Source organism: Mauremys reevesii, linkage group 7 (assembly GCF_016161935.1).
Source record: "Mauremys reevesii isolate NIE-2019 linkage group 7, ASM1616193v1, whole genome shotgun sequence".
Lineage (NCBI taxonomy): Eukaryota > Metazoa > Chordata > Testudines > Geoemydidae > Mauremys > Mauremys reevesii.
Window position 1 is genome coordinate 19,992,076 of NC_052629.1, and position 25,643 is coordinate 20,017,718.

General features: G+C 39.6%; 1 protein-coding gene across 13 annotated transcripts in view; it reads right to left on the bottom strand.

Annotated features, from left to right (window-relative positions):
* CHST15 (carbohydrate sulfotransferase 15) overlaps window positions 1–25,643 on the bottom strand; it is a 93,555-nt gene that overhangs the window by 34,067 nt on the left and 33,845 nt on the right. For 2 of the 13 annotated variants that reach the window (XM_039547943.1, XM_039547942.1), the window contains exon 2: window positions 7,287–7,360. The exons of the other annotated variants lie outside the window; for them this stretch is intronic. The gene's annotated coding sequence lies outside the window, so the exon portion shown is untranslated. The remainder of the gene's footprint in view (window positions 1–7,286; window positions 7,361–25,643) is intronic. 13 annotated transcript variants of the gene reach the window in all.

Sequence of the window (25,643 nt, forward strand, 5' to 3'; positions counted from 1 at the left end):
TTAAACACACTGAAAATTTGGAAACTCAGCTAAAAGTTTCCAATGAACTATCACTCTCTAACCCATAATTAGACGCAGATTGAGAGCACTTTGCTCACACTCTTGATCTGTTACTCGTGCACAAGTTGCACAATTGTCTTCAATAATTGCTCACCAATGTAAATAAACAGTTTGTAATTTGGCCCTTTCTTTGAATACGTGAATTCCCTTAGGCATTGCAAAGCAAAGTGTTCGGGCACCTAAGGTACCTAGAAAATCATAGGAACAACACTGTGATCCACAAACCTAGGCTACCTGTATGATGAATGGGAAGCGATGGGTGCCTTAGAATATAATTCACAAAAGACAGCATGGTAGAGGGCTCCCTACCTAAAATAACCAATGGGAGATGCTAATGTGCTAAGGCCACCCCTTTCTCAGAGCTGCCTAAGTCCAGGCTGCAGGGAGGTGCCTACCTCTAATAGCTACCCATGAATGGGAACTCCTCTCCTGACTTAGGTGCCTACATCATTTCTCGTAGGAACGAATTAGGTGCCTGACTCACTCCATATGAAACAGCCAGAGCCACGGATAGTAGTGGTTTTTCATAGATTTCAAGGCCAAAAGGGACCACTGTGGTTGACCTCTTGTATAACACAGGCCATAGAACTTCCCCCAAAATAATTCCTAGAGTATGTCATTTTGAAAATCATTCAATCTTGATTTGCAGGATGTCAGTGACGGAGAATCCGCCATGACTCTTGGTCAATTGTTCCAGTGGTTATTCTCACTGGTAAAAACGTATGCCTTATTTCCAGTCTGAATTTGGCTAGATTCAACTTTCTGCCACTGGATCATACTATACCTTTCTCTGCTAGAATGAAGAGCCCCTTATTAAATATTTGTTTCCCAGGTATGAACCCATAGGCTTAATCCAGTTACACTTTAACCTTCTCTCTGTTAAAATAAACAGATTGAGTTCCTTGAGTTTATCAGTATAAGGCACATTTTCTAATCCTTTAATCTTTTTGTCCTTCTCCTCTGAGCCCTCTCCAATTTATCAACATCCTTTTCTAATTGTAAGCACCAGAACAGGAACAATATGCAAGCAGGGTTTACACCAGTGCCATCATGTCGGTGGTGATGACTTAATAACTTTTAGCCACGGGGTTAGAGTACTCACCTGGGAAGTGGGAGATCCAGGTTCAATTCCCCCTTGCCTGGCAGAGGGGAGAAAAGATTTGAACATGGGTCTCCCACCTCTCAGGAGAAGGCTCTAACATCTGAGACTATGGTATATTCTCATGTGGGTTCCCTCAATCTGTCCCATTGAATCTGTTTCACTGTAGAATAATACTTAAACAGTCACTAGGGTGGACGGACGGACACACACAGAGGTTGGGGCATCCACCTGGGGGGCAGGAAACCCTGGGTCAAATCCCCCTGTTCCAATCACTCTTTATTTATCCACAGTGGTATAGCTTCAACAGGATCATAATGAGGGCCTTAGGCACCCAAAAAACATAACTTATTTTCCTAAATCTGGGTTCAGGCACTAAGTAGCATCCTGGATTCCACCCGTTCTGCTCCATGCTCAAGAGTCTAATATGTGAATACCCAACCCTCTTCCTGCTCATGGAAACTGCCTCTGTTATATTCCCAGACAAGAGAGAGCATAAAACAAAAAGCAAAACACACACAACTTGCACAAGCCCTTGTGCTGCTCAGTCCTTTCACAGGGCACCCACTGCAACCAGAGCTGTCCCCTTTGACCTCCTCAGCAGACTGTCAATCCTTAAAGGAACAGAGCAGAGGTAAATCTAACCCTGATATTCCCTTAGGAGTGCTGCAAATCCATTTAACCGGGGTGGGGAGTGGTTCAAAAGGTTGGATAGGGGTGTTTCTGACAGTTTCTTTCAATGCTGCAGGGCCTTCTAAAGACAGAGTGGAGTGTCCAGTTGAGTGAAGGTTGTGGATGTGCTGGCAGTCAAGAGCAAGAACTCAAAATAGGCGCTCTGGTGGCTGAACTGGGTACCTCTGGGATGTTGTGGCAGGCTACAGATGGCCCATGATATACAGAAAAATCACTGAGAAACTTACCATTAGCAGGCAGTTTACATTTTGGAAGGGCACTTTTGCAACACAAAGTAAAACTATTTCCCCATGTTTATTTCCCCCCCCCCCCCCGCCCGCCACACACACACACACTGTTCCTCACAGCTTCTTGTCAACAGTTGCAAATGGACCATTTTGATTACCATTACAAAAAGTTTCTCTCTCTCCTGCTGGTAAAGCTCACCTTAACTGATCATTCTCATTAGAGTGTGTATGGTAACACCCATTGTTTCATGTTCTCTCTGTGTATATATATCTTCCTACTGTATTTTCCACTGTCATCCGATGAAGTGGGCTGTAGCCCACGAAAGCTTATGCTCAAATACATTTGTTAGTCTCTAAGGTGCCACAAGTACTCCTGTTCTTTTTGCGGATACAGACTAACACAGCTGCTACTCTGAAACCCAGGAATGTTGTGTTTCTTTAATAAAAATATATATTAGCAGAGTCATTTGAGAGCTAAGGCCCCAGCAAAAGCACTTAAGCATGTGCATATCTTTAAGTATGGGAGTAGTCCCACTGAAGTCATGGTTGACAGAGTTCCTTTGATTAGAGTAAAGACTGTAAATAGTATTTCATACAAAGACTTCCAAGCAGTGAGAAGACTTCAGTACCACTACTCACAAGCTTAAGTTTACACAGGTGCTTAAGTGTTTATCTAGACTGAGGCCTAAATCATTTTCAATTAAATACTTCACCATACAGGTGCTCATGTAGAACCAGGGAGCAAAGTCATTAATAACTTCTTTATTTAAAACCACTTTTGTTTGAAATTACCCTATTACAGGAAAAATTCAGAGCAGAGAAATCAGAAGTGATAAATCCAAGCATTAGCTTCCCAAAAAGAGTTAGATTCTTTGAACTAAGGTCAGAAACTTAAATTTTTAGTATCTTAACTCAAAATCAGATATGCTGATTTGCTTCAAAGTTTTTATTTTATTTATTCATTTAGTTAATATCTTCTTTTAAGCTAGGCTGACCAGATAGCAAGTGTGAAAACTTGGGGCGGGGTTGGGGGGGTAATAGGAGCCTATATAAGAAAAAGCCAAAAATATCAGGACTGTCCCTATAAAATCGGGACATCTGGTCACCCTATTTTAAGCTTCCACATAGGAAAAAATAATAATTTGATTTGTTCTGTTTTCGACAAAGTTCAGAGGGCAGAGGTGTCCAACATAGAGCTTTTGGGGTAACAAAGTATACCAGCCTCCAGTATCTTTAACATCTACTAATCCTTTGGTTTGGGCAAAGTATGCCAGAAAAGCTTTTAAAATAATTTTGAAAAAAAATCAAATATAACAGTGAATATAAGGTGAGAGATACAGCAAAATGATGAAGGAAGTCAAGGAGGAAAACAGCTGGAATGCATCGTTATCAATGGATAATGTTTAATTTTGTTTTTAATATACCACTAAACTGTGTAAACATCTCTTTACAAAGCGAGGGGGATCTTATTGAAGTCCATCCCTTTCCCACAGACTTCAGAAAAAAAGATGCTTATTGGTATTTGATTCCTATTTGGAGCTCATTGCAAAGCCTACTGAAGACACTGGAAAGACTCCCATTGATTTCAATGGGCTTTGGATCAGGACACTATGCAGTGGAGATGTGGACATTGAAAGAATTATCACTCTGTAGCATGAGACAATACCAAAATTATTGCTTTGATTAAATATATTTTGATATACAGCATGAAGCCAATTAAGGCTTCACCACTTCTTAAAGAGCTGAAGATTAAAAGCTACTTAAATACTCAGTCTCCCTGCAAAGTGATACCATGACAAGGACGTGCACAACCTGGATATATATACAGTACTCCAAAGTAATCCGATGTTGGGCAAGAACAAAGATGCCTACTTCCAGGGGGTGAATATACTTGGTCTGACCTAAGTGCTATAAGCTGAATACAAAGTAACAACTGAAGACCTAATACCTCTCTACAAATCTCTGCTACTGAAGTATTTCTCCCTAGAGGCAGTGTCACCATTGTTAGACAGGGGAATAATGTGACTCACATAAATCAAAAAGTTGCACGCTTAAGTAGATAAAATGTGACTGATGAAGGGGAAATAGTCTATTTGATTGAATCTGTGACAGTGCTTAAGAAGCATATTTCCTATACAGGATTCTCAAAAAGAATTACACCTCAAGAGACAAATGGCCTGAACAATGAGCAGTGAGGTCCATTCTGTCCCATAGTGAGCTTGGGGGGCTGTCCTCATTTAGGAAGGTGCAATCTGCTTCCCCCCCACCCACATGACTTGAGAAACTTTAGTTCTCAAAACACACACACACACACACACACTGAAAATAACTCTTCAGCTAAGCAAGTAAAATGAGGAGGAAGGGGCATATGAGATGGGAAGTACTGAATGCCTTATGGTCCTGAAATACAAGCCAAAACATCCTTATCTTGGTCCCTGTTTTCTATCTCCTTCTTCTTCGCACACATGAAAGGAGATTGCATTTACTCTGCATTGCTCTATCACTTTCTAAGGCACACTGCATTTCCAAGCATCATGCACCCTTCATATATAGTTTTTATTTCAAAATCAGGCAGTTACGTTCCAAAATAGGAGTTGCAAGGAGAAAATGGAAACTAGAAGCTGAACCACAATGATGGGTTTTGTTGGAGATGAAATAACTTCCCCAGAAATAAAAGAGCATTCTATTTTCTAGTCCCTGCGTGGGTGGCCTCAATATTAACCTGAGCAATAGAAGGATCATTAGCAAACCATTTATAAAAAAATTGTAATTGAGAAACCCTGCAGGTTAGATAATTGAATGTCCCTTCCGTGCAAGATCGATAAAGGGCATCCAGTTTCCCCATAAGAATCATATCAAATTATTGCAGATAAAAGCTGAGATAGCAGAGAAGAGAGAGCCTGAAGAGTTCAAGAGAACATTAACTTTAATCCAGCGGAGAGAGAGAGAAACACTAGGTAATTAAATTATTGTTTTAATGAAATTAATCTAAGGCCTTGACTAAGACAGAGAACCTTCTGCCAGCTTTTATGGTATCCCTAAAGGCTCAAGACCATCTTCTGACTATTTAAATGGAAATACATTTTTCAAGGAGCCTTAATCAAAATATGAAATAAAACAGATGTTTGGCTATTCATATTTAAGAAAAAATGATTCAATAATATCAGTGTGGCACAGAAAATGTACTAAGGAATCGCTACAATAAAGAGCAACATGTCATCTGCAAATAGGTCCAATTTATAAACAATGTCCCCAATACAGACATGCCTTGGTTAGCTCTGACTTCAACTACTGTGATGGTCTCTCTGGCCTCCCTACTTCCTGACTTGCCATGGTCCATCTATCCAAAAAGATGCTGCTACGATCATCTTCCTTGCCTGCTGCTGCCATCACTACCCTCCTCTAGTTTCCTTTTACTACCAAGATCTCATCCTCACTTTAAAGGCCCTGTACAACTTTTTCTGCCTGACTTCCAAACATCTTTGTTCTCTCTTCTTCCTCCTAATACCTCTGGCTTCCTTCATTCCATCCAAGATTCCAGCCTAATTCTTTTGTTTCTTTCTCTCACTATTGCCTTCCTCCACGCTAACCATTATGACTAGGAATCACTCCTTCTGCTGACACATCAAGGAACCACCACATCTTTCAAATCCCAGCGTAATACACTTTTCCCACAAAGCTTATTACTGTTAATCCACCAAGGAAAGAAGGGTCACAGAAAAAAAACATTGATGTATTTTAAATCTACATAAATATATATGTACACACGTATTCATAAAGTGCACATTTTGCACTACTTTAAGATAAGCCTACCTTCTGATCATCTAGTGCAGTGGTTCTCAAACTAGGGCTGCCGCTTGTTCAGGGAAAGCCCCTGGCGGGCCGGGCCAGTCTGTTTACCTGCCAGGTCTGCAGGTTTGGCCGATTGCAGCTCCCACTGGCCGCAGTTTGCCACTCCAGGCCAATGGGGACTGCAGGAAGGGCGGCCAGCATGTCCCTCAGCCTGCGCCACTTCCTGCAGCCCCTATTGGCCTGGAGCAGCGAACCACCGCCAGTGGGAGCCGCAATCAGCCGAACCTGCAGACCCAGCAGGTAAACAAACCAGCCCGGCCCGCCAGGGGCTTTCCTGAACAAGCAGTGGCCCTAGTTTGAGAACCACTGATCTAGTGTATTACTTATGATTACTGAAGTGTCATAATCTACGAGTCCTGGCACTTAAAAATAACAGGTCCCTACCTTGAGGAATTTGAAATCTAACTAAAAATATTCAACAGCAAGGAATGACAATATACAAAGGTTGGAGAAAAGGGTAAGAGAGGACAAAGATGAAAGAGCTGAGATATACTTGCTTTCAAGTATGTTCTTGAAAAATCTATTTTTTTCTGATTTTAAAAGACTGTATATATTTATCTTAAACAATACATATTGAAACTCAAAGCAGTGTCCAGAATGAAGTCTAAGGTGAAGATCAGTGATGAAAGTAAGTTCTGAAGAGGGTTATATCTACACTGCAATGAAAGACCCATGGCAGCGAGTCTCAGAGACAGGGTCAACTAACTTGGACTTGTGGTGCTAAAAACAGCAGTGAAGATGTTTGGGCTCAGGCTGGAGCCCAGGCTCTGAAACCCAGGGAGGGAAGTGGGTCTCAGAGCCCAGCATCCAGCCGGGACTGAACATCTAGACTGCTGTTTTTAGCTCTGCAGCCATGGGCCCGAATCAGTTGATCTGAACTATAAGACTTGCTTCTACCTATTTTTTATTGCAGTGTAGACATATACTCTGGTGTTGCACGTTACGTAGGGTTAGGAGGAGGTGTTTCAGGCATAGGGGCAACATATGAAAACAATAATTAACAGGAGCTTTAAAACGCCAAACTCAGAATGATGTTACAGATGAAAAAGTGCACCTTGGGATGAATAAATGATCAAAATAATACTAAACTGTGACTGAAGGGACAGCAGTGGTGTACTTGAGAAAAGTCTTAGTGGCTTGAATAGACTTGATCTCATCTAACTATAATGATTAACCTATCTAGGTGTAGTCTGCACTTGGATGGTTGACTACAGGATGAAAAACATGGTGTTATTATCGGGTCTTCTGCTCTGGTCATTAATGTAATAAACTAATACTACTACTACTGATACGACTACACTACTAAATGGCCAGAGAACAAAATGTGAGGTAGGTTGGCATGCTGCTGCTAGTACCTTTGAAATTTGCTGTGATTCATTAGTGATGCTTTGCAGAGACCCTCAGGGTTCCAGTAAAATCTTCTCAAGATCTTGTTGCAAAAGAAATGTAGGGATAAGAAAACTTAGGGTATTCATTAGCATTAAAATAAACATTTATAAAATATCATGAATTTACATGCTACTTTGAAAATATATATCCTGCAAACCCTTATGCAAGTGTTTAACGTTACTGACATGAGTGGCTTCATTGACCAACAGAATTATTTAGGTAAATAAGTTAAACACATACAGAAGTATTTGAGAGATCAGATCCTTAGCGTAAGACATGTTTCCTGCCTGAAAGAACTTGCAGTCTAAATCAGACAAAGCAAAGATGAGGCAAAGCATAGCCATTTATGGAAGACACAGTGAGGAGATATTATGATTAAAGGGGAAAAAAGAGGAATAAAGCATTCCTGGAAGAAATTAGAGTTTTAATGACTGTTCCAAACAGTGGTGCAGGTATGATTGTGATGGAAGGCTGAATGACTAGAAAGACCAAATCAGAGACTCAGCAGTATCATAGTACTATATACAAAATCAAGAAGTGTATTCTTGCAAACGCATTAAAAAAAATCCACAAAACAAAGAAATATCCTAAAGATAAACCGAAAACTTTGACTAAAGCAGGTTACAAAAAAATCAAGGCAAGAGATGACCAAGGCACAAAGAGTTTTATCAGCAGAGAGAGAGAAGGTCCAAGGATTACACTAGGATTGTGACCCCAGGCTACGGGAAGGATAGTGGAGTTATCAACAGTTATAGAGAAGGGAGGCTAAGGGGAGGGTTTGAGACAAAAGAAGTTCAATTTTGGCAAGACTAAGTTTCAGATAGTGATGGGGCATCTGAGAGAAAATGTCAGAGCAAGTTTAAGAGAGGTGAGACTGAGCAGAAGAGGAGAGGTCAAGGGTAAGCAAGGCAGATTTGGGAATCTTTAGTGACAGAATATAGGAGATTGAAACAGATGAGGTCTCCAAGCATGAACAGAGATAAAGAAAGACGAGGAGGGACCTTGAGGGATACTCAAACATAAGAGGAGAGGGAGGAAGAAGAGCCACCAAAGGAAACATTGATGGAGTGATCAACATCGGGATACAAATAACTACGTGGCATACAGGATGTCTCTTTCCTATACAATATCCATACTAGAGTTAACTCCTCTGATTTCAGGAATCCTAGATGTTAATGTAGTGTCAAGTGAATAGCTCTTTAATCTAGTTCCAGAACACTCTTCTTTAGCTCTTTTCCTTGTATTCTCAGAAAGACCCCATAGTGTGCGTAGCCTAAAGAGAAGTTTAATCAGATGTTATTTTCCAGTCCTTTGTTAAGAGGGGACTTGGAGACTTGTCTTTGATGCCATTAATTGAACAGATTTATGTGAGCCGCTGTTATCTGACCCACTCAAGTCCTACACAAGAGGGTATTTGACTGATATTAATTCTCATTCTTTTAAAAAAGAACTGTCAAAACTATAGGGTTGTGGGTCTTAGAGAAAGTACAGAAGACTTCCAAGTCCTATGGAATTAATGTCTCTATGTATGTTAATAAAACAACATATTTTAGGTCTGCAGAATTTATTGAACTCTTTTTAGGTGGAGAAACTTTTTATGCAACTCCGAAATAAATATTATGAGCTGGAGGAGAAATAGTGCTAACTGCTTCTTTGATGGCTGAGGAAAATGCTTTAATAGGAAGTTGAGATATGCAAAAAAAACTAAGCTAATGCCACTGTAAGGTTGAGATTTAATCAAACAAGTAATGAAATTGAGAGTTGAAGGTTCCATCAGCAACCATAACTGCCAATTTGTGCATATGCATTACAATAGGGCCTTTTATTACATGATCAATTTGAAGACCTGCCCCTGGGCAACATGAAAGACTACTCAGCAAACAAGAAAAATAAACTGATTTTTTTTTATAACTGTTAGATGCATTTTATATTATTACACATTTGTCATGTTCATGTAATGAAATACCCATCTGTAGTGCACATGTAAAAGGGCGGAGGTAATTCTTAAATATAATTCTCTCCTCTTTCCTTGCCAAACAAGGATCTCAAATTTAATTAAATTCATGCCAGAATCTTTCACTACCCCATACAGAAAAAAAAAGTCAGAACAAATATTACAACTAATCTAGCAGCTCCATGTTATACAATAAGCCTTGGACTATTTTCCTTCTGTGACTTCATTATGTTTTCCTGCTACATATGGATGCCTTCCTTCACAATATGTATCTTATATTCTGCAATCTAATATTTAGCACTTCCAGTACACAACCTTGATCACAGATATACTTTCATCTTTTACGTTTGCTATATTTCAGGAACGAAAGTAGGATATGACTCAAAGAAGGATGTGAATTTTAACCAGAAGAAAGACCATGAAACATTGGAGTTAAAAAAACCCACAAAATTGTTTATTTCTATGTCCGCAGTTCTAAAACTTCAGCCAGAATATTATTTGATTTATGTAAGGAGCAGTTTATTTGGATATTCTTGAATAATGGCATGTAATTTCCTGCTGTTGAAATTAATGGTACAATATTTATGGCCATCTCCATACAGTGTTTGACAATTGTATATAAACGTATACCAGTCTTAATCTAGTCCACCAGTCTTTGGGAGTCAGCATCAAACTTTTGCAGTCCCCTTGGCCAGCAAATGGTCCTCTTCATAAAATGAAGGAGGAGCTGAAACTCTAGAGCAGTGGTTCCCAAACTTGTTCTGCCACTTGTTCAGGGAAAGCCCCTGGCGGGCTGGGCCGGTTTGTTTACCTGACATGTCCGCAGGTTTAGCCAATTGCAGCTCCCAGTGGCCGCGGTTCACTGCTCCAGGCCAATGGGAGCTGCTGGAAGTGGCGGCCAGTATGTCACTCGGCCCGCGCCACTTCCAGCAGCTCCCATTGGCCTGGAGCAGCGAACCGCGGCCACTGGGAGCCGCAATTGGCCGAACCTGCAGATGCGGCAGGTAAACAAACCGGCCTGGCCCGCCAGGGCCTTTCCTTGCACAAGCAGCGGAACAAGTTTGGGAACCACTGCCCTAGACAGTAGGATGCATGGATTGGGTATAAGGAATGATACAGAGGAGCAGAAAGGGGGGGGGAAAGAACTAGGTATTTTAAAGACTCACAACTCAATCTCACAGAAGTCTATGGGAATTGCTCCACTGATTTCAGTAGAAGGATCATGCTCATGAACACATCTGTTGGTAATGGGAGAGCTTTCTCAAATTTCCCTTTCTACACTGCTTTCGCTGGCCTGTCATCCAGGGATGAATTGGGCAGAACAGGTAGCAGATACCAGAGAGACAAATGTGACAGGTAGTACTTATCTGAGGCAAGAAGCTACCAATGTATGGCAGATCTGCTGTCTAAGAACTTTGAGAGAAAAATAGTAATAATCCTGGAACATCCACCAGCTTCTGCTCCAGAGCTATTTAATGTAACAAAAACTGGCCAAATCAACAATATAAAACAAGTGACATCTTCTATAATTCCTATATTTTTGTATTCTGGTATTTAGAAGGAAGATATTACAAGTTTCTATTTTTTAAAATTAAAAATCAGAATAGCTCAAATAATTTCCTTTCCCCCCCAACTCCATTTTTTTTCCTTCTTCCGTAAATGTAAAGGAAGCAGACTACTATAAATATATGGCTACTAAAAATTGCTTTCATATGCTAATAACTAAATCACTCCTCATCTATATAATGGCAGGAGATTAAAAAACAGATGGAGTAGTTCCCATTTTTCAAAACATGATAATATATTTCTTTTATTTTTCAGTTCTCTAGTCCTAATATTTGGTGTTATCTTAAAAAATTGCTTTCATATGCTAATAACTAAATCACTCCTCATCTATATAATGGCAGGAGATTAAAAAACAGATGGAGTAGTTCCCATTTTTCAAAACATGATAATATATTTCTTTTATTTTTCAGTTCTCTAGTCCTAATATTTGGTGTTATCTTAAAATACAGATATAACTGAAACTTATAAGACTTGCATTAGTGTCCTTACCTGAACCCCAAATTTTATACTGACTTCATTATTCTTAAGTCATTTCAACTTTCCTTAGTACCACATGAAAGAGCAGCATGCTTTTAACCTATTTTAAACATACCAAATATATAGTTGGCCAATCATCAAATGGCATAAATTAGGATAGCTCTTTTGATGTCAATGGAGCTACCTCACTTGACACCTCAGAGTCAGTCTAAATGACGATCTGGCCTCAAGACCTTTTAATAAGAACGATCTCTTTTTGTGCATTTTAGGGCCATACACTCATCTGTCACACAAATTTAAAATAAGCTAAAATCTAAATATGAAAGACAGAATTATAGATGCACTCCACTTACAAACACCATGTAGCAGATCTTGTTTAAAATCCAGCCCCACAATATCCACATTAAAACATAAACCTAATTTAAACAGACAGCTTGATTCTCCACTGCGCTTGAGCTCTACTCAGGTAAAGTGGAGTTGCGGGGACCAAGTCATGGCTTCTTGAGTCTCACTGGACTGATCACAGTGCAAGTATCAGCTGTAGGGGAGCAGCTGTAACATATGCTATTGATGTAATATCTCTCAGACACCTTGTGCCAATGAGGAATTGGTCATAGTGGAACACTCCCTACCATTTCCTTCCCCCCCTTTGTGGCCAGAGATCCCATCAGCAGTGGAAACAATGTGGTGCTGCTGCTGTGTAAGGGAGTGGCCTGGATTTGCATTGAGGATATACAGAGAGTGGGCAACCCAACTGCAGTGGGCTCTTGCTACAGAGTTAGGGGCTTCACAGGACCACTCCAGCCACAGAGCTTAAGTAGTCTCCCTGGAATGGTTGAGGAAGGGCTCTGTGGACTTGAGGAAATGGTGCCTTGTCCTATCTCCCTGGATCCTGGGCTTGTGCATTAGGTTGAGGATTTGACAGTTGATATTGTTACTAAAGCTGTTTGGAAAAGGCTCTTTTCCAAGGAAAACTTTGATTTTTTTTTCAGGAAAAAAATGAAAACTGAAATATTTCCATATGGAAATACTGCCACAGTGCCTCATGTTCCCATTCTCCTCTACAGGACAGGTTCTCTCACCAGACTTCTCCTGTGATGCTCCATGGTCTCTGATCAAGGTGAGATGTCCCTGGCCATGGTACATTGCAGAAGATGTAGTCCAGCTGGGGAGTACCGCCCATAGAAGAGAATAGGGACATGGGGAAACCAAACTACACCTCCATGAGGCACCATGCCAAGTATATGAACAGAAATATTTAGATCTTCAGGCATTTGGTTTTCTGATGAAAAAAATCAAAAATTTCAACAGAAAACTGATAGTTCCATGAAAAATTTCCTTGAATCAAAAAACACTTTTGATGGACAATTTTTTACCAGAACCAGTGTTTACATTTTAATCCATAGCTGCATGTTCTAGGCATGATAGGCCTGATCCAACTGTCACTGAAGTCAAGAGAAAGATTCTAACTGACATCATTAGGAATTAGATTAGGTCCCTTACTTCTTAGCCATACTTAGCCATCAGTACATCCTGTGTGAGATGTAACATTCCTATTTCAGTCTGCTCAGTAGTTTCTATGGGAACAAATGGCCTCTAATATAATAAACCTAATGCCCTTCTGCAGATCTAAAATATGTTGTTTTATCAATAGTTTCATAATTGTTTAAAGCAATCTGGACAAATGTTTTTAATACCTGCTTGCTTTCCATGACAAATCAGGAAGATTTATGCAATTCTCAACTTGGGCTAGTGTTAACATTTGTTTTGTAAAAGTCTTAAAAGTAAAGCAGACTTAACATATTCCACTACAGCAACTCAAAATATGCACCTCTTTTTTATTAATATTTTACCATCAAGCTACTGTGAATTTAATGTTGTAAGCAGTTTATAAAAAAGCTGTGGGTAGCCCTAAGTGAAAAAACTATCTACAGCTTTATCAGGATAAACTCTCTATTAGTGTGAAGGCAAAAAAAGGAAGGAAGTTGTTGTTTTTTTTAAATTGAGACCTTTATAACATTTTCAATTGTTTAAAAAGAGTTGAATTTCAGTATCCATGCAGAACATCATAATAATATAATTCCACCTCCCACCCATTGCACTGCATTTCCAATTTACTGGGTGCAACCTGGTCCAGGTTAGTAGAAACTTGCCTCGTCGTTGTCTGGTGATAATTCAATGGCATTTCTAAAATGAGTTGATGGACTCAGTTCTGCTAACAAGTGTAGTAAGACAAGTGTTAATAAGAAAACCCAGAACACCATCGTCACTGGCCCTTATTAGCTAATGATTTCAGCAGAAAGGGAACGGATTGAATGGGAGTGGACACTGAATTATGTTTTCTCTAGAACAGGTTAAGTCATTTTGGCAGGGCAGTGTGGGGAAATTTACACTAGTGCTTCACATGCTGTACTTGCTCAGTGAATAAACATATAAGCAATTAAAAATCACTTTAAAGAGGAAAAACGGGGGCGGGGGGGAACAGAGGAGAACTAATTCTCCTTCTGCTGGATGATGAACATTTTTGGCTTCTCATGTTAACATTCTGATAATAATAGGGTTACCATACATCCGGATTATCCCGGACATGTCCACATTTTTGGGTTTTAAATAGCCGTCCGGGAGGACTTTGTAAAAATCTAAAAAGGCCCGGGATTTCCCTCCCAATGCAGAGCGCAGCCTGGCTGACCGAGCAGCCGGGCCAGATTGAGCCGCTCGAATCGGGGCCTCCAGCAGCCAGAGCCCCTCCCCTGCTCCCCCATCCCCTGCAGCCTCAGCGCGCTGCGCCGGCAGCACTCGGGGTGGGGGGGAGCTGTGCACTCCACAGGGGAGCGTGACAGTGTGTCTGCAGCAGCGTGTCTGGCTCTGCATGGAGGGAGGTTGGATGGGTCGGGGGTTCTGGGGGGGCCTGGCAGGGGGCAGGAGTGTGGATAGGAGTCGGGGCAGTCAGGGGACAGGTAGGGGTTGGGGTTCTAGGGGGCAGTTAGGGTGGTGGGGTCTCAGGAGGGGGCAGTCGGGGACAAGGAGAAGGGAGGCTTAAATAGGGGGTGGGGTCCCGGAGGGTGGTTGGGGCAGGGGGTCCCGGAGGGGGACAAGGAGTGGGGGGTTGGATGGGTTGGTGGTTCTGTGGGGGGCAGTCAGGGGGCGGCAAGTGGGAGGGGTGGATGGGGGCAGGGCTACCCTCCCCCCATGGAGTGTCCTCTTTTTTGAAAGTTCAAATATGGTAACCCTAGATAATAAACTTTGCCTGAACTCACAGCTATTTACTTCTGAGTAATCTACTATCTGCGCCTCCCCAGCTGCAAAAAACTAAATGATATGAGAAATTGTTGATATCTGTAATTTCACCACAAAAACTTCTTGTAATGGTTTTGAGAGCTAACATGACTCATTATGAAGGTCAGCAACCTTCTGCAGAAAACTTATTTCCTCACCTGCTAAAAAAAAGTCTCGAACAAAAATACTGTAAAAAAAATGCTTGTCAAATGATTTCCTTAAGGGAAGCACTAACATATTTCTTTTGTCAAAAGCTAGAACATTTGGTAACAGTCAAAAGATTATATACACAGCTTGCATAACAGTTGTTCAAATCTAAACTTGCCATAACTGTTTAAGGCCCCAATCTTTAAGTCTTTAGTAAAGCCGGAAAACTCCTACTGAAGTCAGTAGTTTTGACAGTAATAATGACTTCAGGATTGTTCTCCAACACTTAAAATTTGCCCTACCAGATTGAATCCAAACATGTTCTAATTCCTACTCCTCAGCGTACTTATATAAAAAGTGCACACACTGAGCCACATCCTCATTTTGTTAAACCAGCAAGCTCCACTGAAGTAAATGGATCTACAGCAACTTAAACCAGGCTGAGGATTGAGCCCAGACCTTTTGTGTTTATTTCTTGTAAGAAGCTTGACAATTTTTGAGCCTGGTTCTCTTTTCACTTACACTGGATTTTAGAGCCGGTCAAAATCTGTGGAGGAAGGATCCTCACAATTATATTTTGTTCTGAAATGTCCCATTGAAAATGTTGGTTACAGAGGACATACACATGAAAAAATATTTTTTTAAAAAACAAAACTCCATTTTTAAGTGGGAAATATTTTTGGTCAAAAAACATATCCCAGCTCTAGAGGTTTTACACCTGTGCTTCTCCAATTTACTCCCATGTAGAAATAGACTGTCCATTTCTATACTTTATTTTCAGAATAAAATTATTTCTAGTCAGAAAATACAGTAGAAATCTTGTGTACTGATGGGAATCAGGCCAATGGATTCTCTGGTATTGACACTGAAGATAGGCCAAGAAAGATTTTAAGGATTTTTAACAAAGAATGAAATTTTACTGAACAGTAATCCTTAACCTATTTTGACAGCTGTTTTAAGACATATTTTTTATAATGTGCTAACCACAAGTTTTATAACCAATGAAATTATTCAAAAAAGGACAAACACTGACTAACCATCAGGTGCTAAGACAGTTGGAAAGTTGCGATGGAACAGGGAACCTTGGAAATAACTTAAGTACACAACAGAAAGAGGAAATAGATAAGGATTAGAATGATACATAATAAGGGTAACAAGATCACAACAGCCCCTAAATTACAGGGGAACTGAAATCAGCAGCAGATTGGTTGCAAGCTGTCAGAAACTACAGGGAAGGTCTTCCACAGCTGTTGGCAATTGTATGCTTCTCTATGTGCCGTCTTTGCTAACTGTTTGATTAATAAATCCAATCAACTTATCGGTGTTCTGTTATTAAACTAAGCCGAACTGGAGAGAACACTCTCACTAAATGTATAATCACAGTTAAAATTCCTATCAGTTTTTGATTTACAAATGATTGATAATTGACTGATTATCCACACAGGTAAACAGTGTGTTACATCAGAGCATCACCACGCTACATTAGAACCGGCTCCTTAAACTACCATTAGCATTTAGACTACATTGTTATTGATCTGTATTTGGGGTAGATAGATTGTGTGTCTGGCTAACAACAAAAAAGACCCACACAAGAGCCTTTCCCAAAACTGAATCCCATTTAATATTCACATCAAAGATTTTAATAAGGTTTAAGTCAGGCAACAGAGCCTTGGGCAAGGGCTCTGCCCTGGAGTGAATTGGACCATAGACTATTTCCAAAGAAAGGGAGGAAGAAAAGAAAAAGGCATTGACAGTTACCTGGCCCATGAATAAATCTCAGATGATGAGAATGCTTTGACATATGTCAATTCAGAGCCCACTGCCAAGCTAGCATACCTGAGTCCTTTACCTCAAAAAACACAAGGTGAAATTCTGTTCCCACTCACACCTGAGGTGTAACAGACCAGAATTTGGCCTGTAAAACCTCATCCTTTCAAACACTTTTAAAAAACATTGTGGCCCCTGATGTGTAACATCGCCAACCATTCAAATTTTAATATAATTTAGTTTCTATGCATATCTCATAGATATTCACTCCAGAAATACTGACTCACATTTATACTGAATAAGAAACAAATTGCACTGTAGTAAAACTTCATCTTTGCATAAATTACTCCAGCACAAGGTTCCACAGAAAGAGATGCACAAAAATGGCCACTTAGTACAAAGTGTCCAAAATTGTTATGTGTGGTCAAAATTTAATATAGCTTTTCCATTCTCACAGCTACTCTTAGCAAACCTCCCTATATTGTCCTTGAGGTCATACCACAAAACTAGAGATGGTCTAAAGGATGTTTTCCATTTGGATCACAGTCAGTCATTCTTTTCTCAGAAAAGCAACTTGGAAACATATCTAAAACCTCAGGTATTCAGAATAAAACTAGAAATCAAAGCAGTGTATGATGGATGCATCCACAATTTATCATTAGCAGTGAAGATTAGGGCCAATCAAGAAATGTCACAAATGCTACAAAATACCACTGTTTATAGTAATTAAGTTTCATCCCTAATCAACAGAAAGGTTATAGTATTCACTTGGTGATCCAGAATGACAGCCAGCTTTCCCAGTTAGAGTAAAAGGACCACCTAAAAAGAAACTATACTCACATCAATTTAATTTGCACATTCACTGACATATGACTATTGAGGAATTTTCAAGTTGAGTTTGCCATATTTATTTTTCTTTGGTTATATCACTAAAGGAAAAGAATCAGCTTTTCCCATGATAAAGACAAAAGGAGTCTCCAAAATGCAAGTGCAGTTGGAGTTAAGAGAAATAGTGTGACAAGTCCAACCCCTCAGCAATTTATTTTAATTAATTTTAAAAGGGTCTAATAATCAATATGCTTTTCTAAAGAATAAATCACACTATCATCCCATGTTAAAAGGAATAAAATAAAGGGGAGATTTAAAGTCTCAGTAAACATGAAAACTGATTCTATTATGGAGCTCTTCCACTCAGGGTATTTTTACCATCACAGTCTATGGGGTTTTGGGGTTGGCAAGCAGGAAAGACTATTGTATCTAAATACAGCTCCCCTGTGTCCTGCAGGTATGCTATAGTAAAAATGAATAATGAGTACTTATCCTGAGAAAACTCCAAAGACAAAGAATTGGTCTAGTATTAACAGAGTTCCCTTATCAAACACAGACTGCTTTTCATCATGCATTTCTTCTGACCACTGAATGTCCCACTTTATTTTCAAGCTTCCAAGTCTCCTTCCTCATCTGAGTTTCTGGACAGATATCGCTTGTAATCATCTAAAGTAGCTCTTCTGCAGCACCTATTTCAAAAGAGGAGCAGCTTTTCCCCCCCTCATGTAAAACTTAGTTTGGTAGGAAAGATGATGTATTTGTTCCCATTCCTTTATCTGAATATAGGGAAATACACCTTCCTTATCTGTTCTGCATGGCTGGGTTGCTTAGGTCTGCAGAAGAATGACATGCCAATCAACATTAATGTCCTTGATATTTGCAGCTGACTGCAGCATTCAATATCTGCTATGGGAATCTGGAAAGGATTTAGCAACTGTGTCCCCCACCCCTCACGCCACACCATGCCACACTGGCTTGCTGCTGGAAAGTTCTACACATGTTCCTAAATGTTCTTTTTAAGACACACGAAGACTTCTTGATAATTAATTAATTTTCAGAAGTTCTGAGCACCCAAAACTCCAACTGAAGTCAATGGGAACACCAGATGCTCAGTATCTCTCAATACCAGCCCCTTAGTTTCAAAAAGTTTGGTACCTCTTCCTCTGCAAAAGGAACTGAGAATTTAACTTTGCTTTCAAATATATACATGCAGTTCTCATTTGAGACAGATGTAGTACTGGGCGCATATTTAACTGGTTGGGGCCAGATTGTGAGCCCCTTACCTACACTGACAAGCCATTATCCATAGGAATAGTTCTAGTGACCAATAATAGTCTCACAATCTGGTCTTTGTTACTATAGTAATCAGCATGACAGAACACTCAAAGTTAGATGGAAAGAGTACTCAGGGGAGAATTTGGCCTTGAATCTTTTTTCGTTTTTAAATCAAGAGAGTACAAATTACAACTGTGTCCAGATCCCCTAATTCCCTGGTTATGAGCATGTTGCAACAGCCTAGACAGGCTTCTTGTTCATCCTTTGAGTGAATGTTGCAGAGGCTAGACACAATCTGGCCTTACAATGTGTAGAGATTAAAAAAAAAAGTCTCAAAACAAAAGAAAAGATGCCATTTTCCCTGTCATTACCACTCCTGAGATGAATGAACATATTTTCCTACTTCTTTTTATGAGTTTACTAAAAGGTCCATCCTTCCTCTCAATTCACAGCAGATGTGAAAACATAACTATTCGACCCTTAACTTTTCAATGACGAAATGTTATAGAAAACAATGGCTTCTTAACTACAGAGGTACATGAGCACAGATCATGATGCAATGTGATCTTCTACGATCTACTAAAACTTCACTTAAACTCAAGAATATGATTAATGTAGCAATGCTAATAATACCACATATTCACATCTCTATCAAATTAACTTTTTGAATTGCAAACAGGAGATTAATTACAATTCTTCTTAAGTGGCACATTGCTTCTGTAGCCTAATTTTCAATTGATATTCTTGTATTTGCCTGCATCAATCAAGAGTTATTCAAACAGATGTGTTCAGAATTCTTGGATCTGTTCAACTAAACTAGACCTACATCCAATCCAACATATTTGTAATAATTTGATTGGATATAAGGTTATTAAAACTCACATTCCAGGAACTTGTTTTGCAAGCAAAGATCACATGAATTCAATGCCAGTAAAGCTTTTAAAATCTCAGTGTGAAAAACAAGGGAGAAACAGGAAAATACTGAAGAATTTACATCCTGGGTGCTATGTTGGAGTAAGGGCTTCTGCATCTGGCCTTTAAAGATATAAGGACCTGAACCAGTGAATGCTGAAATTAATGGAAAGACTCCCCTTGACTTCAGTGGGCCCCAAGTGCTTGTAGTTAATTCACTAATACAGCTATAATTTCCACTACACTTTGTCTCCCTTCTTTGTTAAAGGCAGAAAAATCCCCTTCATCCAGTCCTCCAGCCAATTCCCAGTTATCCACACATCATTACAAATTGTCCAAATAAGATCATTACTGCACTTTTTAACAATTCCGCAGGCATGTTATCTATCCCTGATGCTTTCTCAGGCTTCATTTTCAAATAGCAAACACCACTTCCTATCAGAGGATCGATGGCTCCAGCTCCCATGCTCTCTTTTCTGTCATCCTGCATTATGAGTGGCTCTGGTAAGGCATAGAAATTGGCACAATAATTTCTCCACCTGAGTTTAATATCATCAGCAAGAATTCTGCCATCATGATCTCTTATTATATCTGATCACAGGGAAAACCTTTCGGTAAGAAATCTTACCACTGTGAACATACCTTTTGGATTATTACTCTACTTTAAAATTCTCAAATTCCATACATTTTCGCTTCATATTTGCTCATCTCACCTAGAATGCCTCTGACTCTGTGTGCTCACTTACATTCTCTCTTATGTTCTTCCATCTCCAAGCCATTCTCCTTCACTCTGTCACTTTTCTGCCAGTTCAAACAGCTTCTCAGTTAACCACGATGACTTTTCAGAAAGTGTGCTTTGGTGGTTTCAACAACAACAGTTTTCATTTTATTCCACAGTTTGTAATCACGTCAGCAAAGTTCTGCTCTACATAATTCAGGATCCCAAGAAATGACAAGTACAAACAGAACTATCACTGCAACAAACTGGTTTCAAAGACGCTAAGGCACGCATGACCAAACATGAATACCCATCACATGACTGGAACACAGAGAGTACAATCACCCATTGATTACGTGCTTTCTTGACTACTCAAAAGCATTTGATATTGTCCAATATGATTTTCTTGGTAGGATACCGGCAGGTATGAAGATTCCAAAGCATCTCACTGAACTCACGACAAGGCTCTACCGCCACCAACAGACCACAGTAAGAACAAGAGTTGGAGACAGCGAGTGAGACAAGAGCATACTTTGTCACCAAGTCAATAAATTCTGCATACATGTTAAAGAGAGAGACGAGCCTTGAAAGGTTTTGACAAAGTGGAAGGAGTTGGGATTTCTATGGTGGACACCTCTTAACCGACCTCAGACATGCTGATAACGTGACATTCTTTATTACAACCACCAATACAACACAACATATATTCGAATCTGTAAAAACAGTTAGTGAGGAACACGGACTACTCCTGACCATGATGAAAACAAAATGCATGTATGTTGACATGACTACCAAAACAGAATGCAGGAAGACATCAAGATTAATAGACAAACTTAGAGGCAGTGGGTTAATTTAATTATCTGCGATCATATATATCCAAACAAGGAGGCTGTTCCAAAGAAATCAGAAGATGACTAGGAATGGCTCATTCAGCAATGGCCTCCCTTAAGAAAGTGTGAAAAAAGTGGTATCTGGAAGTGTACAAAGGTGTAACTGGTGAAAAGCCTAATTTTTTTCCATTCATGGATGTGAATCCTGGAAAGTTAATGCTGCTGACAAAAAAACACTGAAGTTTTTTAAATGTGGTGCTGGTGAAGACTTTTGCATATCTCCTGGATGGACAAAAAGGTGAATGCTTATGTGAGAAATATTATTGGATGGAAGCAGAACCTGATGCTGGAAATCGACACAAGCTTATGTACTTTAGTCACATGAGGAGTAGAGATGGAAATAACCTAGAGATAGTCATAATGGAAGGCATGGTTGTAGGTGTGACTAGCAAGGAGATGGATGAATGGTGTGCAGCAGATCACTGGTAGATCAGCTGCTGAGTGCTCAAAGTTAGCGATGGATCATGAGGGCTTCTGAAAATTCTGCTGCAATGTCACCAATATTCAGAAATGAATAACTGGATTTACCTACTTAACTTCCATTAAAAACTGCCTTTGATACATTGCACAATATTATAGACTAAAATTCTGCCCTCAGTTACATCCATGCAAAACCACTGAAGTCACAGGTATATGTGTGGCAGTGTTTGGCCCACTATATTAATAAGCAATGTAAAGGGAAAATGTTAAAGAGTTTTATAAAAGGTTTATCTTTAGCACCATAGTTTAGAATCAAAGTGCTGTAATTTCATGGCATGAATAATCTTTGGTTGTCTATTTCTCACCCAAATCATTGTAAGAATATTGTACTAGCAGTACTGTGGCAGCACCTTGTTTAGAAACTGGCAACAGTTAAATGTCAGGAGAGGTAGCTTCTTTAATAATATACATTTATAGGGAAGACAGAACACCCTGTACCTTTTTGTCAGCGCTTTATTAACTGGGTAATGAAAAGAGTACAGGAATACACCCATGAAGATGCCAGGTTAAACATGGCTCTAAACGACATGTGACCACAAGACTACTTCAGTTACGTCTGCAATAGACACAAGATGGAAGTTAAGCCAATTATGCAGCGATAGTAAGGTTTAATGAGCATGCTAGTAAAACAGAATAAAACTCTCACTGACTGATATCCTGTCTGCAGGATTAAAGATTTAGGGTGAATTACTGTTTACCGAAGGTGTATAACAGTAATGAGGATTGGAATATGCTGACCTCAGAAAGGTACAGAAATCAGTCTTCTGGGACAGGAGAGCATAGCTTACGGCAGCTAACTAGCAGTGAGTCACACCTTGATACTGCACCAAGAAAGAGTAGAGTTTATCCTTCCCCCTCCCCTTTATTGCACACTGCCAACTTCAGCCTATACTCAGCAACGCGCAGCCTGAACTCAAGGTCAAAGTGGCACACTTCACTCCCTTTGGCTGCAATATGTAAGGGCAAAGAACCATCATGGCAGGTCCCCCAGTCTAGCACTATCTTGAGTGCCAGATTGCAATTCAGCCCTGCTATTTTAGCAATGAGAAGGTGAAGGTGTCTTTAATCTTAAAAATTGAGTAGTCAGTAAATATTCCTAGTTTGTGCAAGACAAAAATCATTCCATTACTCTTCATTACAAGAGACATCAACTCATCTTAGATATTAATTCACTTCTTTTCTACAGAGATATAAAAATGCAGCACAACGTAGCTGAGATTATAGAAAATGTTAACACTAAATGAATCAATCCTTCAGTCACTTTAAAAAGGGATTCATTTCTCTCTATTGATTATCAATATAGGGCCAGCGCTTGGAAAAGTTTTGTCCTAAAGCCCTAAAGCATTTCTAGCTTTGGCATATTGCAAAATGATGGACATTAAAAAAAAAATCACATTATTTTGATTACCATGTTGTTCTTTTTCCACTTCAAGACTTACATGATTGTACCAGCTGCTATCTCAAGAAAATTTAGAGCTGGAAATTCTTTACATCATCTGAAAACGAATGCTTTATGCCATCTTTTAAATGGCATAAAGCATTAATCGCTAACTGTAGAGTTTTTGAGTCATCAGCTGCTAACTTAAGGATTCTTTAGATGGATGAATACCATTATGAGTAAAAGGACTAAATGGAATGTGAATAACATAACATCGCCATTGCCTATTTATTCTGTGCTTTGGTAAAACATGTTTTTTTCATACAGCCACATGCTCCACTGAAATAATGCAACAAAATGCTATCTACTAGAATTTATTTGATAATACTTTCCACTCTGCAATAAATCAGTGTTCTTGGTGTAAAGGGCTGCTTTAAGGTAGATTCTTAATATTGGTATAATATAGTTGTGACCGGAATCCCAGGGGAGCCAGCTGAGGTCACTCAATTAGAGTGCACTGCAAAGAATGGGGCAAGTAATCCCCAAAGCTGGAAGATATTCCAATACTTACATTTACCAAGCCAGCACAAAGCAGCTTCTATTATACCTCACTGGTTACTCAGAAGTCAACAACAAATTGGATAAACTGGAGAGAGTCCAGCGGAGGGCAACAAAAATGATTAGGGGGCTGGAGCACATGACTTATGAGGAGAGGCTGAGGGAACTGAGATTGTTTAGCCTGCAGAAGAGAAGAATGAGGGGGGATTTGATAGCTGCTTTCAACTACCTGAAAGGGGGTTCCAAAGAGGATGGATCTAGACTGTTCTCAGTGGTAGAAGATGACAGAACAAGGAGTAATGGTCTCAAGTTGCAGAGGGGGAGGTTTAGGTTGGACATTAGGAAAAACTTTTTCACTAGTAGGTGGTGAAGAACTGGAATGGGTTACCTAGGGAGGTGGTGGAATCTCCTTCCTTAGAGGTTTTTAAGGTCAGGCTTGGCAAAGCCCTGGCTGGGATGATTTAGTTGGGTTTGGTCCTGCTTTGAGCAGGGGGTTGGACTAGATAACCTCCTGAGGTCCCTTCCAACCCTGAGATTCTATGATTCTGTGAACACAATTCCCTTAAAGTAACACAAGCTCAGGCCTCCACCTAAACACCCAAGTCAAAATGATGGGGATTACTGAAAATCTTATTCATCATATTAAAAAGGTTCTACCAATCCCAAAGGATCGGACACATCACCTCCCAGGTTAATGAATATTCCAGACCTTTCCCAAATAGACACTTACAGCCAATTCTTATTAACTAAAGTAAAATTTATTTAAAAAGAAAAGAGAGAGATCAGTGTATATACAGACATGAGTCAATCTTGAGATTCAGATTCATAGCAGAGATGGAGAGCTTTGTAGATCCAAAGAGTCCTTTCAGAAATAGTTCATAGGTCATAGACCAATGTTTGTATTCAGGGTGGTCCAGTCAGAACTGGGACCTCAGTCCTTGTGGTTTAGGCTTCCCCTGCATGAAGCCTCAAGCAGATCTGAGATACACAGGAGGAGGACCCAAGCCATTTTTTACACAGTTTCAGGCCTTCTTTGACACGTTGGGGTCCCTTTGCAAACAACAGACCCATTTCCTAAGCATCACCCGTAATTATTCACACAGATCAACATAAAGCAATTGCCTGTTTTTCCACTATTCACAGTTGATTTGCTATACATTTCAAAGAGAGATGAATACAGCAATATCCTATGTTTACAGTTCATTTAAATGTTAAAATGTTCTGTTGATCTCTGAATTTACAGAATACTGCATAGACAGGGACTGTTTGATTACATTGTTGACCTCTACCAATATATATGTAAATACACAAAAACACAAACATTATCTCCCCATATGTTTTTAAGGGTTGAATTTGAGTCATTTATCCTGCAGGATGCTTAACACTTTCTGGTCATGCATCACAGTAGTATTTGTGTGAAAATTCTAAATCCACATGTATTTTAACAGCTGCCTACCTGATCATTACACTACAACGGGGGTCAGCAACCTTTCAGAAGTGATGTGCCGAGTCTTCATTTATTTACTCTGATTTAAAGTTTTGCATGCCAGTAATACATTTTAACTTTTTTAGAAGGTGTCTTTCTATAAGTCTATAATATATAACTAAACTATTGTTGTATGTAAAGTAAATAAGGTTTTTAAAATGTTTAAGAAGCTTCATTTAAAATTAAATAAAATGCAGAGGCCCCAGTGGCCAGGACCCGGGCAGTGTGAGTGCCACCGAAAATCAACTTGTGTGCTGCCTTTGGCACATGTGCCATAGGTTGCCTACCCCTGCACTACAAGAAAGGGGGTTTTCGCCACATCCTGAATTGATTTCTCTTAATAAATCTCTGTTTGCCTAAACCACACATCTAAATTAGATTTATCTTTATGAATCAAGTATGGTATCTTCTCCAAAAGACATGCGTTAAAAATTGGGTGGAAAAAATGTATCTAGACTATACACGACTACTGTGTACGTATTTTTTTCATGAATAGGGCACTTCATCTTTCATCTACTGCTGAGTGGGTGAAAGGAAACATACACAGCTGCATCCTGAAAAGACAAACTATTAGAGTCTGTCATTAAAGTTTCTTGTAAATTCAAACAAAA